This window comes from Anabrus simplex, chromosome 5 (genome assembly GCF_040414725.1).
Source record: "Anabrus simplex isolate iqAnaSimp1 chromosome 5, ASM4041472v1, whole genome shotgun sequence".
NCBI classification, from domain to species: Eukaryota; Metazoa; Arthropoda; class Insecta; order Orthoptera; family Tettigoniidae; genus Anabrus; species Anabrus simplex.
Genome location: NC_090269.1, coordinates 432743436 through 432758430, shown reverse-complemented (window position 1 = coordinate 432758430; position 14995 = coordinate 432743436). Strand labels below are relative to the sequence as shown.

General features: G+C 38.1%; 1 long non-coding RNA gene across 2 annotated transcripts in view; it reads left to right on the top strand.

Moving 5' to 3' along the window:
- LOC136875065 (uncharacterized) overlaps positions 1-14995 on the top strand; it is a 44607-nt gene that overhangs the window by 18115 nt on the left and 11497 nt on the right. For both annotated transcript variants that reach the window (XR_011018329.1, XR_011018328.1), the window contains 2 exons: positions 5311-5439; positions 12329-12409. This is a non-coding gene — a long non-coding RNA (uncharacterized lncRNA). The remainder of the gene's footprint in view (positions 1-5310; positions 5440-12328; positions 12410-14995) is intronic.

Below are 14995 nucleotides of genomic sequence, written 5' to 3'. Positions count from 1 at the left end.
CTTGATGTACTTTGAGTACACAGACCAGGGAAGGGTAGCACTGACGCTGATTCTAAATTTTTTTAATAGGAAAATCAGCCATGTGGGAAACAATGTTGAAAAAAACATGATTGTAGTGGGTGATCTCAATTGACCAAATGGCAGTTGGGAAGGTAATGTGAATGGCAGGAAGCATGACCAACAAATATCAAGTAAGTTAATAAGGGAAGGAAAGCTGATTCAGAAGGTGATGAAACCAAATAGAGGAAAGAATATTCTGGACGTGGTGCTGGTAAAACCAGATGAGCTCTTTAGAGAAACCAGAGTAATAGATGGTATTGGTGATCATAAAGCTGTTTTTGTCGTAGTTGAAAATAAAGGAAGGGAGGTCTTAAAAGTAGGAATAGTAGGCAGTGCCATATGGTTGGTGAAACAGGTATTGGGGAGTTTTCGAAACATAACTGTAATCGATGGAGAACAGTCATTAAAAATGTAGAGATAGTTTGGGATGGGTTTAAAGCAATTGTTGAGGACTGTGAAAACAGGTTTTTGGCATTTGTGGTGGGATAAAGAATGGTAAAGACATACTATATTATAACAGAGAAAGAAAGAGACTGGGAAGGGGGTGCAGGTTGTGAAGAAATAGAGATCAGGTGAGTTGGCCGTGCGGTTAGGGGTGCACGGCTGTGAGCTTGCATCTGGGAGATAGTGGGTTCGAATCCCATTGTCAGCACCCCTGAAGATGGTTTTCCATTGTTTCCCACATTCACACTAGGCAAATGCTGGAGCTATACCTTAATTTAGGCCATCGCCACTTCCTTCCCACTCCTTGCCCTTTCCTATCCCATCGTCGCCATAAGACCTATCTCTGTCGGTGTGACGTAAAGCCATTAGAAAGAAAAATATAGAGAATACAGTTAGAAATGGCTGTGGAAGTAAGCAGAATTTGAAGGAACAAACTAGGAAATTGAATCTAGCAGAGAAGTCAGCTAAGGATGACTTGATGGAAAACATAAATGGCAGTCATACAAAATATGTATGCTATTATCTTAAAAAGACAGAAGTATTCAGTCAGTAGTATGTAAAAATTGTAGTTTACAAGAATAATGTCTAGGCAGAATAGGTTTCTAATACTGGAGAAGTTTTAAAATTTATCTATGATAGCAACAACATTTACAATAAGACACAAATTTGAAAACTAGGAAAGCAGCTGTAATTCATAAGATTTTTGGGAATATACTAAAGACAATAGGCTGGGATTTACAACCATGTTTGAAGTACTTATTTGATTATTGTTTGCATGAAGGAGGTATACCAAATGAATGAAGAGTTGTTAATAGTAGCCCCTGTGTGTAAAGGAAAGGCTGATAGACATAAAGCTGAAAATTATAGGCTAGTCAGTTTGACATGCATTGCATGTAAGTTTAGGGACAACATTCTTTCTTATTATGTTAGACATGTTTGCAAAATTAATAACTGATTCGTTAGAATGCAGTTTGGGTTTAGGAAAGGTTATTTCACTGAATCTCAACTTGTAGGATTACAGCAAGATACAGCGGATACCTTGGATTCAGGAGATCAAATGGACTGTATCACGATTGACGTTTGTAAGGCATATGTTAGGGTAGATTATGGAAGACTACTGGCAGAAGTGAGTGCAATTGGACTAGGCAAGAGAGTGTACATCTCTAGTAAGACCCCAGCTAGAGTATTGTTCCAGTGCATTGGACCTTTACGAGGTATACTTGATTCAAGAACTGGAAAAAATCCAAAGAAGAGCAGCTCGATTTTTTTCTGGGTGATTTCTGACAAAAGATTGGTGTTACAAAAATGTTGCAAAGTTTGGGCAGGTAAGACTTTGGAAAAATTAGATGAGCTGCTCGACTAAGTGGTATGTGATACAGATGTTGATTCCCATAGGGAAGCTGAAATATTTGTCCCAAATGAGTAAATTCATAATACCATTATAGCTGGTCCGTTATTGGATATTGTAAATTTTCCACCTAACTCATTCCCGGTTGCCAGCATTTGCCCCAGTGAGCTAAGTTGGGCTCATCATTTGGTAAATAGCACAACTACCAAGATGCGTGGCTAGTGCGTATCATGGAGGCCACTGCGTAGTCTACTTGGAGACATCGGCAGTGCCAGTGCATTTTTAGAGACTTTGTCTCATTTTCAAAAACTGATGCCTGCCCTGCCGTCAGATGATACAGATGTTGATTCCCATAGGGAAGCTGAAATATTTGTCCCAAATGGGGAAATTTATAATACGAATATACTTGGTCTGTTATGGGACATAAATTTTCCAGCTAACTCATTCCTGGTTGCCAGGGCTTCGCTCCATTGTGCTAAGTTAGACTCATCAATTGGTAAATAGCACACCTACCAAAATGCCTACATAGTGGCCCTCATGGTATGCAGTAGCCATGGTGGCAACCAGGAATGAGTTAGCTGGAAAATTTATCACAATATGAAGATAAAGTTGGAATTCAAGAGGACAAACTGGGGCAAATATTCATTTATAGGAAGGGGAGTTAGGGATTGGAATAACTTACCAAGGGAGACGTTCAATAAATTTCCAATTTCTTTGAAATCACTTAGGAAAAGGCTAGGAAAGCAACAGATAGGGAATCTGCCACCTGGGTGACTGCCCTAAATGCAGATCAGTATTGATTGAATAATAGCCAATAACCGACCAACTATATTGGTATTATAAGTGGTATGTTGTCCGGCTCCATGGCTAACTGGTTAGCGTGCTGGCTTTTGGTCACAGGGGTCCCGGGTTCGATTCCCGGCAGGGTCGGGAATTTTAATCTTAATAGGTTAATTTCGCTGGCACAGGGGCTGGGTGTATGTGTCGTCTTCATCATCATTTCATTCTCATCATGATGCGCAGGTCACCTACGGGTGTCAAATAAAAAACCTGCATCTGGCGAGCCGAACATGTCCTCGGACACTCCCGACACTAAAAGCCATACGCCATTTCATTTCAGTGGTATGTTCCGAGCTGTCATTGGAGAGATGGCATGGAATAACATTAGTAGACAAATAAGTTTGTGTAGTGTCTTCAAAAGAGGGAAAGTTCACAATATGAAGATGGAGTAGGAATTCAAGAGGACATATTGAGGAAATATTCATTTATAGGAAGTGGAGTTTGGGATTGGAATAACTTGCCAAGGGAGGTGTTTAAAAATTTCTCCAATTTCTTTGCAGTCATTTAAGAAAAGGCTGGGAAAAACAACCGATAGGGCCTGTCACCTGTGCGACTGTTTAAATGCTAAAATTAATTTCTTGTGGCTATTTCTAGCCTGTTTCAACCCTTGTAAGGCAGACCATCCTATGAGGCATCTGCCATTTGTCGGTAATTGCATGTTATTGTGGTGGAGGATAGTGTTACGTTTGGTGTGCGAGTTGCAGGGATGTTGAGATTAGCATAAACATTCAGTCTCCAAGCCATTGGATTTAACCAATGAAGGTCAAAATCTCCGACCCAGCCGGGAATCAAATCCAGGACCATCTGAACCGAAGGCCAGTACACTGACCATTCAGCCAACGAGTTGGGCGCTTAATGCTGATCAGTAGTGATTGATTGATGTTGATTTGTATTTCTTATAGGGTAATTTGCTGTGACTGGATGGTCTGTTACTGTTAAATTCCTTTTCAGGATCATGGAGAAGTGATTCACCCATGTATCTCTATGTATCTCTCTCGTCTTGGGTGCATGTCTCTTTCTTACAGCTAAGAAGGGGTCTGTTTGTGCTACTTCTGATGTTTTCCGAGCTTCAGCTTCAGTGTGCTCAGATCTTTTAGTCTTAAGTAACAGTTTATATTCTTTCCTCCGCTTAATGTGTTCTTCCATGTTCTATACAATGCATGCAGTGTTACTTTCCCAGTAATGTAGCAATGGGTGTCAAACCAATCTTGTGCATGTGTCTTTCTTCTGGTGATGATTGCTTTGCTGATCAACTGGCTGGTACACTGCACTGCATCATCTAAATATCCTGAGTGATGATGGATGATGAATTTCTGGAATGATATGACTCTGGAGATTGTTTCTCTAGTGCTGCATGTAGTGCTATTTCTATCTCTTGTGTACACAGGGATGTGTTTCTGGATGGTAGAATCTCCTGTGTCCCACATGCCTTCTTGTTTAATATGCTTCTTGCTTTTCCTCTGTAAAACACATGATCAATGGTCCTTGCCACATTTTGCACAACATGAACCCTTCTTCCTCTAGAATTTTCAAAACCATGTCAGTATTTGTATGTGTGTTGTCAGTTCTGCAGTAGATGTCTCCAGCTAAGATTACATTCTTTTGATTTGCCGTGGGGCTTCTTGACCTTAGAAGACTGTCTGTTACGTCTTCCACTGCCATATCTGGAGAGATGTATGTTCCTGTTATTTGGAGCCTAGTTGTCATATCTATTATGGTGTTTATCACAGTCCTTTACTACAGTATGCTTTCCGCTGTTGGTTTGAGGTAGCAAGACATTCCGCCAGCTGATCTGACTCCTGTGGTATTTGCTTATGCATGTAATCCATGTAACCCTGGTAGGTCTAAGGTTCTCATAGAAAAGTCTTTGTCATGATCACTAGGTCATAGTTCGTTGACAGATCTGATGGTTTAAATTATAATGCATTTTTTAGTCCTTCGATGTTCCATAAGAAAAGTTTCAGAGTTTGGTTATTTTGAAGTCAGCTCCTTTGTTGTTTCTGTGGTCCTGAAAAAAAAAAAAAAATCTGATGGCAAAAACTCAAATTTCTCTGTTTTGGCGAGATGATTGAAAGGAATGCCAACATTGAAAGCTTCCTTAGATCCCAATGTTTAGAGCTACTCACAAGCTACTCCCTCGGTTATATTGTTAGATAATAGAAAAGCTTGAATTTCCTCTTTGGTCGTGCTGTGCTTTACCCTACCCTCATACAACTAAGCTGTCTTGGCCTCACTTCTCTCATTTTGTAGCCCATTATTTTGCCCTGGTGCTCTTGCTGCTGCTCTTTTTTTGTTAGATTATAATTTAAATTGGATGGTTGTATGCAATTATGTCATCTTCTTTAGTATTAGTGCCTCCTCCCTCCTTGTGATGAACATCCTCACATGATCGAAGTTGACAGTTACAGTGGATCTATAATGATGTATGATGGCTCACTTAATACAGTAACATACACAGTTACAGTGGATCTCCAGTGATGTATGATGGCCACAGCTTCACAAGTGCTATGTTAGGAGATAGGACTCTGTCAGTCTAATAGCTAAATGTGTGTGTGTGGACTAATGACCCAGACAACAACAACAACAGTAGTAATTTAAAATGTTTCTGACTCTTTCAGTGCAAAGTTAAGGGAAGTGATTTACAACCCCAGCACCACCTGAAACTGCATATGCATTGTGAAATGGACTTGCAAGTGAAAATCAAAGAGGAGCCGGTGTGTTTTGAGGAAACACCAAGTACTTCGCTTGTAAGTATTATTCCAGATAACTTTATAATTATTATAATTTAACTGTTACTAGTTGGCTAATTAGTTCAACTTAGGTACATGGAATGTGAGAATACTAGGTAAGCTTAGAAAATTGGAAGAAGTAAAGAACTGAATGATCAAGAAAAGTGCAAATCTAGATGAGCAGGAAATGGAGACTTTGTCAGGGAATTTCAGGGTAATACCAGAAATGTTAAAGGTGGAATGTTTGGAGTAGCAATAATCCTAAAAGGTAAATGGTGTCAAAATGTGATGAATACCCTTCACATCAGTGATAGGATTTTGATGGTTAAGAAAAAAGCTGACCATGTTGACATAGTCAATATTCAAGTGTATTTTCCAATTACAAACAGTGAAGATGATGTTGTAGAAGAAACATATTTATTGTATTCAAGAACTCTTTGAGTTAGTAGACACCAAAGCTAGTATTATCTTAATGGGAGACTTCAATGCTTCAGTTGGTAAGCATGAAAATCTTAAACATACTGGTAAATTCGCACTTTGTGAAACAAACTCTAGAGGAGAAAAATTGCTTTAGTTTTGTGAACAACATGAACTATTAATAACTAATACATGCTTTGATGTTCACAAAAGACAATGTTATTCGTGGAAGGCTTCTGGAGATAGTAGAAGACATCTGTTAGATTACATAATAGTAAGACAGAGATACAGAAACCAAGTGCTTACCGATCACACTTACCCATGGTTGATGTAGACGGTGATCATATATTAGTTGCAGCAAAGTGCAGTATTAGATTCGGAAAACATAAAGCGTACGTTTAGAAGAAATGGTGTTTGAATAACTTACACTTAGCAGATTTGGCTTCAAAATTCAAAGAGAAAACTAATCAACTGAGCAGTGAAAGTACAATACTGAGCGTTAAAAAATTTAGTAACAGACAATTGTCGCTTAGCAAAATACATCTGGATGAATGAATTGGCAGGGACATTGAAAAAGATTTAAAAGCTGGGAAATCTGATAAGGCATATTTTAAAATAAATTCAATGCAGGACAAGAAAATAACCAGAAGCAATGTGGGCAGGAACAAAGCAGAAAAGATTCTTTTTGAAAATGAGGAGGTATGTGACTGCTGGAAGCAATATATTGAAGATCTATATGAAGGTCAGGAAATAGATAACATTCGGGATTATGTAGAGGATGATAGCCTGATTGAGGTAGAAAGAAAAGGCCCACCAGTTACAAAAAGTGAGTTTAATATGGCTCTATACTTATTAAAGGATAAAAAAGCTGTAGGTGTTGATAACATTTCAGCAGAGCTCCTAAAGGACTGTGGAGACATCATGAAAGAGAGATTGTTTGATATCATTACAAACTGCTATGACGGCAGAATCATACCACCTGATTTCATAAAGAGCCAGGCAATAACACTCCCAAAGAAAGGAATTGCCATGAACTGATCAGATTACAGAAAATAAGCCATTCTATCCCATGCTTCTAAAATCCTGCTGACAATACTTAAAGGTTGAATCAGCAGGAAAATTGAACAGAATTTAGATGATGTCCGGTATGGCTTCGTAGCAGGTAAGGGTACTAGGGAAGCAATTCTAGCTCTACATCAAATCCTGGAGAGAAGACTGGAAGTTAACGGGACTTACATAACTTTTGTGGATTTAGAGGAAGCATTTGACAAGGTTGACTGTAAGTTATTATTTCTAACTGCAAGAACGTTGGATCTTGATTGGAAGGACAGATGTTAGTTTTTTAACCTGTATAGAGCCCAAAGCACAGAAATAAACATAAATGGAACGACAAGAGAAGCAAGAATCAGAAGAGGAGTGTGGCAAGGCTGTCCCTTATCACCTTATCTGTTTATTATGTTCATAGAATTTGCTATTAGAACAGTAAAAGAAAAAAACCAAAGGGATAAATTTCAATGGTGAAGAAATTCATAGTATATGCTTTGCAGATGATATTGCATTGATAGCTGATTCTGAGCACAAGATGACTAGCATGCTCGGTATACTAAACAACACATTAGAGAAGTTCAGGCTAAAAATAAACATAAAGAAAATGAAAATGATGGTCGTTCTAAAGAAGAAGACTGAATTGGAAAGAAACATTAAATGAGGCTGTAAAAAAAAAATAGATAATATTAAAGAATTTTGTTATCTGGGTAGTGTTGTTACAAATGATAATCAGTGCCTGACAGAAGTCAAATGTAGAATAAGCAATTTTGGCAATATATTTGTTGAGGTAACATATTTACAGTAATTGATTAATTAAAGGTATAAGACAATGGTGAATTATAACAAATATGGCTGAGCTCACCGAATCAATTCAAGCAGTAGATTTAAGCCATTATTTACTTATACTTGTAGCCTGTATTGGATAACACTCCCACTGATGAGATTTGTTAAACCAAACAACATAAGTAGTATCATTATGCTCACTTTATTGTTAAACTGTCGTTACTAATTTTTCGCTTTACTCACTATATTCATGCTTTTAACTATGTCAAAAATGTGCAGATGCATAATCATATAGTTTGGCATAATAGCAGGCTTCAGAAATGTATGAGAATTGAATGTTAGGTTGGGAATATGAAACTGGAGCAGGTATTTAGGGTGTGTATTCTGTGATGATGGTAGCACAATGAAGTAACATTGAATACAGTGCAGTGAGCTTGCAGTTGCTCTCAACAGGGGTCAGCTATCTTTACCCTGGTATGTTTTCAGACCAGTTTTGCTGTATGGGAGTGAAAGCTGTGATGACTCGTGTCATCTTATTTGTAAGTTAGAAGTAACAGACCTGAAAATAGCGAGGATGGTTACAGGTGGGAGCAATGTCTGGAGGGTATATGGAATGAGGAGATAAAGGCTAAGTTAAGTATGAACTGAAGTCGAGTGAGGTGAATGGGGAATAACAGGTTATATAGAACAATAAAGGACTGGATCATGGAGGGTAACGGAAGTAAATGGAGAGCAGGATTACGATGGTTGGACTAGCGGAGGTTAGTAAATTCACAGAGGCTTGGAGACTGAATGCTGAAAGTCATAAAAATCATAATGAAGATGTATGTATAATGTTTTGTGATATATTCATTCCAGTTTTCATTTACCTCCTGAGTATCTGTTGATAAGTCTCTCTCTATTTGTTCTGAATGACTGATGCCATGTCTCAGCACATATTTAATAACCTTAATTACTATGCCAATTTCAGCTACTGACTTTTAGATTGGTGGGATATTGTCTGTTGAGCATTATTAGCTCTTGCAAATGAAACACATTGGAAATTGTTTCAGGAAAACCATGCCACGCATCTTCGTGATAGTTCTTCTGCCTTTTACATTCTTCGGTTCTGAACTATAGAAAGAAGTAGCTTTTTCGTCTCAAGCTGGTTTAGAGTGTATCAGATTCTCACTCACTTTTGGAGAATGGTTGATAAAAATGAAGGGAATTAATGTGTACAGTTGTATTTCGAGGCTCTGTTCTAGCTAATACAAGCCAGAATTCATCCTTCAAACTTTCTTTTATCCCCTGTACTGATACAGCCAACTAACACATGACATGGTTTTCTGGACTGCATGTCGTTCATAGTTTAGTAAGCTCTTGTCTAAGAATTGTTTGAAAATATGCATAAAAATGAATATCCTTATAAGATTGCCAGTTTCTTCTCTGCTAACAAACGATTCATCAAAAATGGGGTAGCAGACTTAAATATTACAAGGGTGGTAGTTTGAATAACTTACTGATATGGCTGTCTGACTCATTGGCTTAATGGTCAGCATACTGGCCTTTGGTTCAGAAAGTCCCAGGGTTCGATTCCCGGCCGGGTCGGGGATTTTAACCTTCATTGGTTAATTCTGATGGCTCCGGTGCTGGGTGTTTTAGCTGTCCTCAATATCCCTGCAACTCACACCTCACACATAACAGTATTCTGCACCACAATAACACGCAGTTACATACACATGGTGGATGCCGCCCGCCCTCCTCCTAGGGTCTGCCTTACAAGGGCTGCACTTGGCTAGAAATTATATATACTGATGTGGCTTTGTAATAATACTTGGCTGTAGCTGCACAGCTAAAAGCAATATGAAGCTACAACCATGAACTCAGAGAACATGCAGCTCTCTCTGTATGATTGAGTGATGTTCTGCAGCCATGAGCCTCTTCTGCCGTAGCATCTAAACTCATAGTCTCTGTGCCTCACAATGCTATGTATATGACTTCTGTTTTGTACACTTACCAAGCCATCTCATGCTTACCTCGAAGTCTTGTTCATTTCCTGTTGACGTACATGGCAGTCTACTTCTGCCTACAAGATCTTTGCCTTTTAAGTTCTCAGCCTCATCAGCTGTTAGTTGCTTCACATTTATCTATAAGAGAGGCAGCTGATCAACATCATCCGGAACATGTGGCCGATAATCTCATTACTCCTTCACCTCCTTCTGGACCCTTTAGTTCTTTAATATTGTGGAAATATTCTATGTAGACTTTGTATCGGCCACATGCGTACCTTTTCAGGCTCCTTGATGATTTCATTCTTATCTTCCACTGTAAAATTTCCTGCTTTTTATTGCCTTCCTTTTCAACATGTCCTTTTAAAGGGCCTATTTCTATAGTAATGTTAACAGAGTCATTATACTTGGATACAACACAAAAGATTTATGTGTGCATACACACACACAATACAGCACAATATGTATACACTCGTATGATGTTGAGCAGGGCATGCTAACTAAACTTGAGCAAGTGAGAAGATTAACAACAATCCCACAACAAGAAGTGTGAGGAGATAGTGGATTCGAACCCAATCAATCAATCAATCAATCAATCAATCAATCAATCAATCAATCAATCAATTGATCAATCGATCAATCAATCAACCAACCATTCAATCAGTCAATCAATCAATCAATCAGTCACTACTGATCTGCATTTAGGGCAGTTGCCCAGGTGACAGATTCCCTATCTGTTGTTTTCCTATCCTTTTCTTAAATGATCGCAAAGAAATTGGAAAATTATTGAACATTTCCCTTGGTAAGTTATTCCAATCCCTAACTCCCTGGCATGTTTATCAAGTTGAAATTCATTTAATGTTTTTGCTCACCTTGCCTGGCACTTGCAAACAAATTGGCTTGCAATGCAAGATTTTACTCTACTGGCATTCTGCAAGTCAGAGTGTGGTATGTTGGAAGTGAAGATGCAGTTAGTATAAATGAAGTATGTTGGCAGGAAGAGCTGCATTTATAGTCAGGTACTATAGAATTATCAACACAAAATTAAATGGGAAATGCAGGTCTTAATTGTTAAGAAAATACGGAAGCAGGTAAGTTACTATGACCAGCGTAGTTAACAGATTATTGCTGTTATGATGGACACCAAGTCTATGCCCACTACAATAGTGCAGGCCTATATGCTTACTACTTCAGCAGATGATGAAGCAGTTGAAAGAGCATATGAAGGGATAGAAGATATTGTATGACTGAGGATCAAATATAAATGGTACTTTATTTTTTTATTTAAATTCATTTATTGACAAACGGAAGGCAATTACTATTTATTTTTCCGCATAGCTTCCTGCTTTGGAAATGCATTTGTCCCAGTGTATGGGGAGCTTTTTGATGTCCTCATCATAAAAAGAACAGGTTCGTGTCACCAGCTAGTTGCACACAAAGTCTTCCACACTCTCATCACATACAAATCGTTGCCCTCCTGGAGCTTCTTTAAGCATTTTGAACAAATGGAAATTGCAGGACGATAAGTCCGGGCTGTAAGGAGGATGATCAAGTAGTCTAGTTTATTTCCTGTTGCTTGGAGACATTTCCAGTAAAAAGGCAAGGGGCCCATCCGGAACACATTTTACGGAACTTTAGGTCATTTGTGATGATTGCTTGACAGCTCCCATAACTGATTCCAACTTGTTCTGCAATTTCTGATACTCACGCCTGTCATTTGTCATCAGTAATGTCTTCTTTAACTGCACGAATGTTTTCGTCTGTAATGCTGGTCCAAGGACGGTAATAGTGTTGCTTATTTTGCACATGTTCTCGTCCTTCCTTGAACTTTTCATGCCAGGCAAACACACTTGTCCTTGACAGTGTTTGATCACTGAACTGTCCAGTCAATCTCTGGAAAATTTCTGCCAGTGTAACACCTTTACGAGGAAGACATTTTATAATTATGCATTGTGCAGTATAGGAGTGCACCTGTTGCTCCAACATTGTGAGCGTTACTGATGAAATGGTGGGAAATAAGCACGCTCTCCCCACTGCTAACGGTTCCACCTAAGCATAGCAGAAGGATGGGGCCAATCCTACCAACTGTTTATGTTCAGGAACAAAAATCCTGTTTATATTTGATCGACCTTCATAGGATATGTGGCAGGAGGTGAGAATCTAATTTTTATGGGAGAATGGAGTGTAGTGGTAGACCAAGGAAGAGAAGGTAATGTAGTACGGGAATTCGAACTGAGACAAAGGAATCAGGAGGAAGTCAGCTGCTTGTAAATATCTGCACCAATTATAATTTAGTTCTTGCTTATACTTGTTTCATACACCACAAATGATGGCAGTATAAGTGAACTGGATCTGGGGACACTTGATGTTATAAAATTGACTTTATTATTAGGCAGAGGTTCAGAAACCAGGTATTAGATTGCAAGACATTCCCAGGATCAGACGTGCATTGTTATTTTCAAATGCAGCATTTGTATGGTTATAAAACTTGTTATAGTTTTGTTTTATATCTATTGTTATTATGTAACAGTTGCCTCTCATAGAGGGAGCCATAGAATATCTGTTGTTATTGTGAATTGATGGCTGGTTGTAGAGGGAGGTCTATATTTTGTTATCTGTTTTTAAGATAGGTAAGTCTGAAGAGTTGGCCTAAATTATTAACTTTTCTGCAGGAAAATTTTGAACATCAGTCAGCAGTGACATGTTTAAAAGAAGAAAGCAAACCTGACTTTACACAGACAAGAGCATCACAGGTAAACATATTTCAGTTAACCTATAAATTAGATAGATCATAGACTGATAGAGGGAATTGTGAGAAAACTGTTGAACAGATTTTAGAAAGTGACCTCTCATTTTTAGGTATACAATTTGAAGGTCCTTGGTAGAATAGTAATCTGCCAAATGTCGTAACCAGTTTTCACATTTTCTTCAAGCAATGTCGTTAGGTACTGAATGGTGGCTGGTATTGTTCTCAGGCCCTCCACTGTATTGCTTGTGGTAGGTGGTTTTGTTGCTAATAGGGGTATATCAGGAGAATTGCCAGTTTACTATGTTTGTGTGCTCTCCTGACAACAGCATGACATTATTGTAAGCTGTTGTTTGAAGTGGTGGTTGTGTGAAATGATACAAATTAATATACAAATCAGTGTGGTGATTTATCTCCATAGATGTGGGCAATCCCAAAGAGACTCCTCTCATAATAATTTAGTCCAGGGATTTTCAGCAGGAACAATTAGATTATGAAGACCAACTGCAGATTTGCCCAGCTACCTTGGAAGTGTGATTTCCTTCAGCTGCTACACAAGCCACTAGTATTGTCTTACCTTTCGCTGAGTACTAACTGTGAAATATACAATAGAGTTTAGGAAGGTTTAGATTGATGATTTCAGGTGACTGCAGTTCTATTAGTGAAAGGCTTAATGACAGTTAACTATACTCAAACATTTTCTTATTCAAGTAAAATACAGTTAAGATGTTCCCGCATAATAATTTTTCCCGCTTAACCTGTGCAGATTTCAGAGCCCCTTAAAGTATAAAACATCCACGCAAATCAGCTCGTGGTTAAAACTGTCCTGTCTCTGTGCAAGCTGCACTCTGTGTTAGACGCTTTGCACGCTTGTGGTGAATCACTGACGTCTCTGAGCCATACTGAGCTTGCCAAGGGTAAACGATTTTGTGCTGTAATGACAACAACACTAGCTTTCTTTCTCATACCCCCACCCACCCACAAACACACACACATACAGATGTTGAAATACCACATTTAATACAATATTTTGAAATTGATACTCGAGTAACAAAATATTTCAATCCTACAATAACATTCGATATTTGTACTATTGCTCAGACAGTTTTACACGTGAAGATAAGGGCACAGCAGTGATGAATTAATTATAAAAAAACCTTTATAACTCTTGTCATTTGTGGACACATTATGTACGAAGAATGCAAATATTGAATAACAAGTCAAATACTCATACCAATATTATAGCAGCGCAACTCCACACACAAAAAGAAAAAGAGAAATGGGCACCAGTTCTCTCTTCTGCCACATGTCATGTTGTAGCGTTATAATTCAGATGGTCATTATTATTATTATTATTATTATGTTTGGACATATTCGTTAAGCTTCACTTCAAATCTTGCTTAAATTTTGCAGATTATTGTTGTTTTAACTGCTAATTAATGATTGGATATAAATTTTAATATAACTGTGGGCATTCACTTCGCCATTGGACAATTTAGTAGTGTGCTATTGCCGTAAGTGATGATGCTCTCCAAAATTTAAACTGAACAAGGTGACCGTTATTCAGCAGTTAGATGTCATTTATAAATTTAGCACTCTCAGGTGAGCATTTAAAGTTGAATATGGACATCAACTCTGGTAAGCCCTTACCAAACTCTTAAATCTTGTATTCAGTACATTGGTCTTACTTTACATGCTACAAAGTGTTGTGAAACCACCACAGTTTGAACATCTGACTGTTCTATATCTGAAATTGTACTGGTTAATATCTAACATCTCAGCTACTTACATAATGAAAGTTTCTGTTCTTTATTATAAGCCTATTGGTGAAATTGAATTCTTCATATAGATTGAGTTCTACTGCCACCCTCTAAAGGATCATTGAATTTCATTTTAAATTAATAACAATAATAAACTTCAGTGGCCTCCGTGGCTCAGATGGCCTCTCACCGCTGGATACCGTGGTTCAAATCCCGGTCACTCCATGTGAGATTTGTGCTGGATAATGCGGAGGCGGGACATGTTTCTCTCCGGGTACTCCAGTTTTCCCTGTCATCTTTCATTCCAGCAACACTCTCCATTATCATTTCATAGCATCTATCCATCATTCATAAATCACTTTGGGAGTTTCAACCCCAATGTACTAATAGCCTATACATGGTACATTAATTACATCCCTGAACTGGTCAAAGACTGGAAAACAGGTTGTAGGTCTTCATTTCAACAATAATAAACTTCAAGAAATTTTTGAATCATGAAAGGTGTGTGTGGTCCATTAACTTAAACTCTATTGTAAAATTCTATGGTGCAAGTTGACATTTTCGAGGACTCATTAATTTGGACTGCTTCTAAGAGTAATAATTAAAATGTTGGGTGTGTACCACTAGGCTTATACACATAATTTCATGGTCATCTGTGAAATGTTGTTGCCACTCAGGCTGTCTCAGACTTGTTTTATTGTAATTAAATTTTATCTGGTTCTTTAAATAAGTTGAAATTGTTCCTTCATATGTACTGAACATGAAGCTGCTAGTAAATATTTAATTCTGGGTGTGTGTTGTAAACACAAGTTAAGAGAGTTGAATTGTTTTGT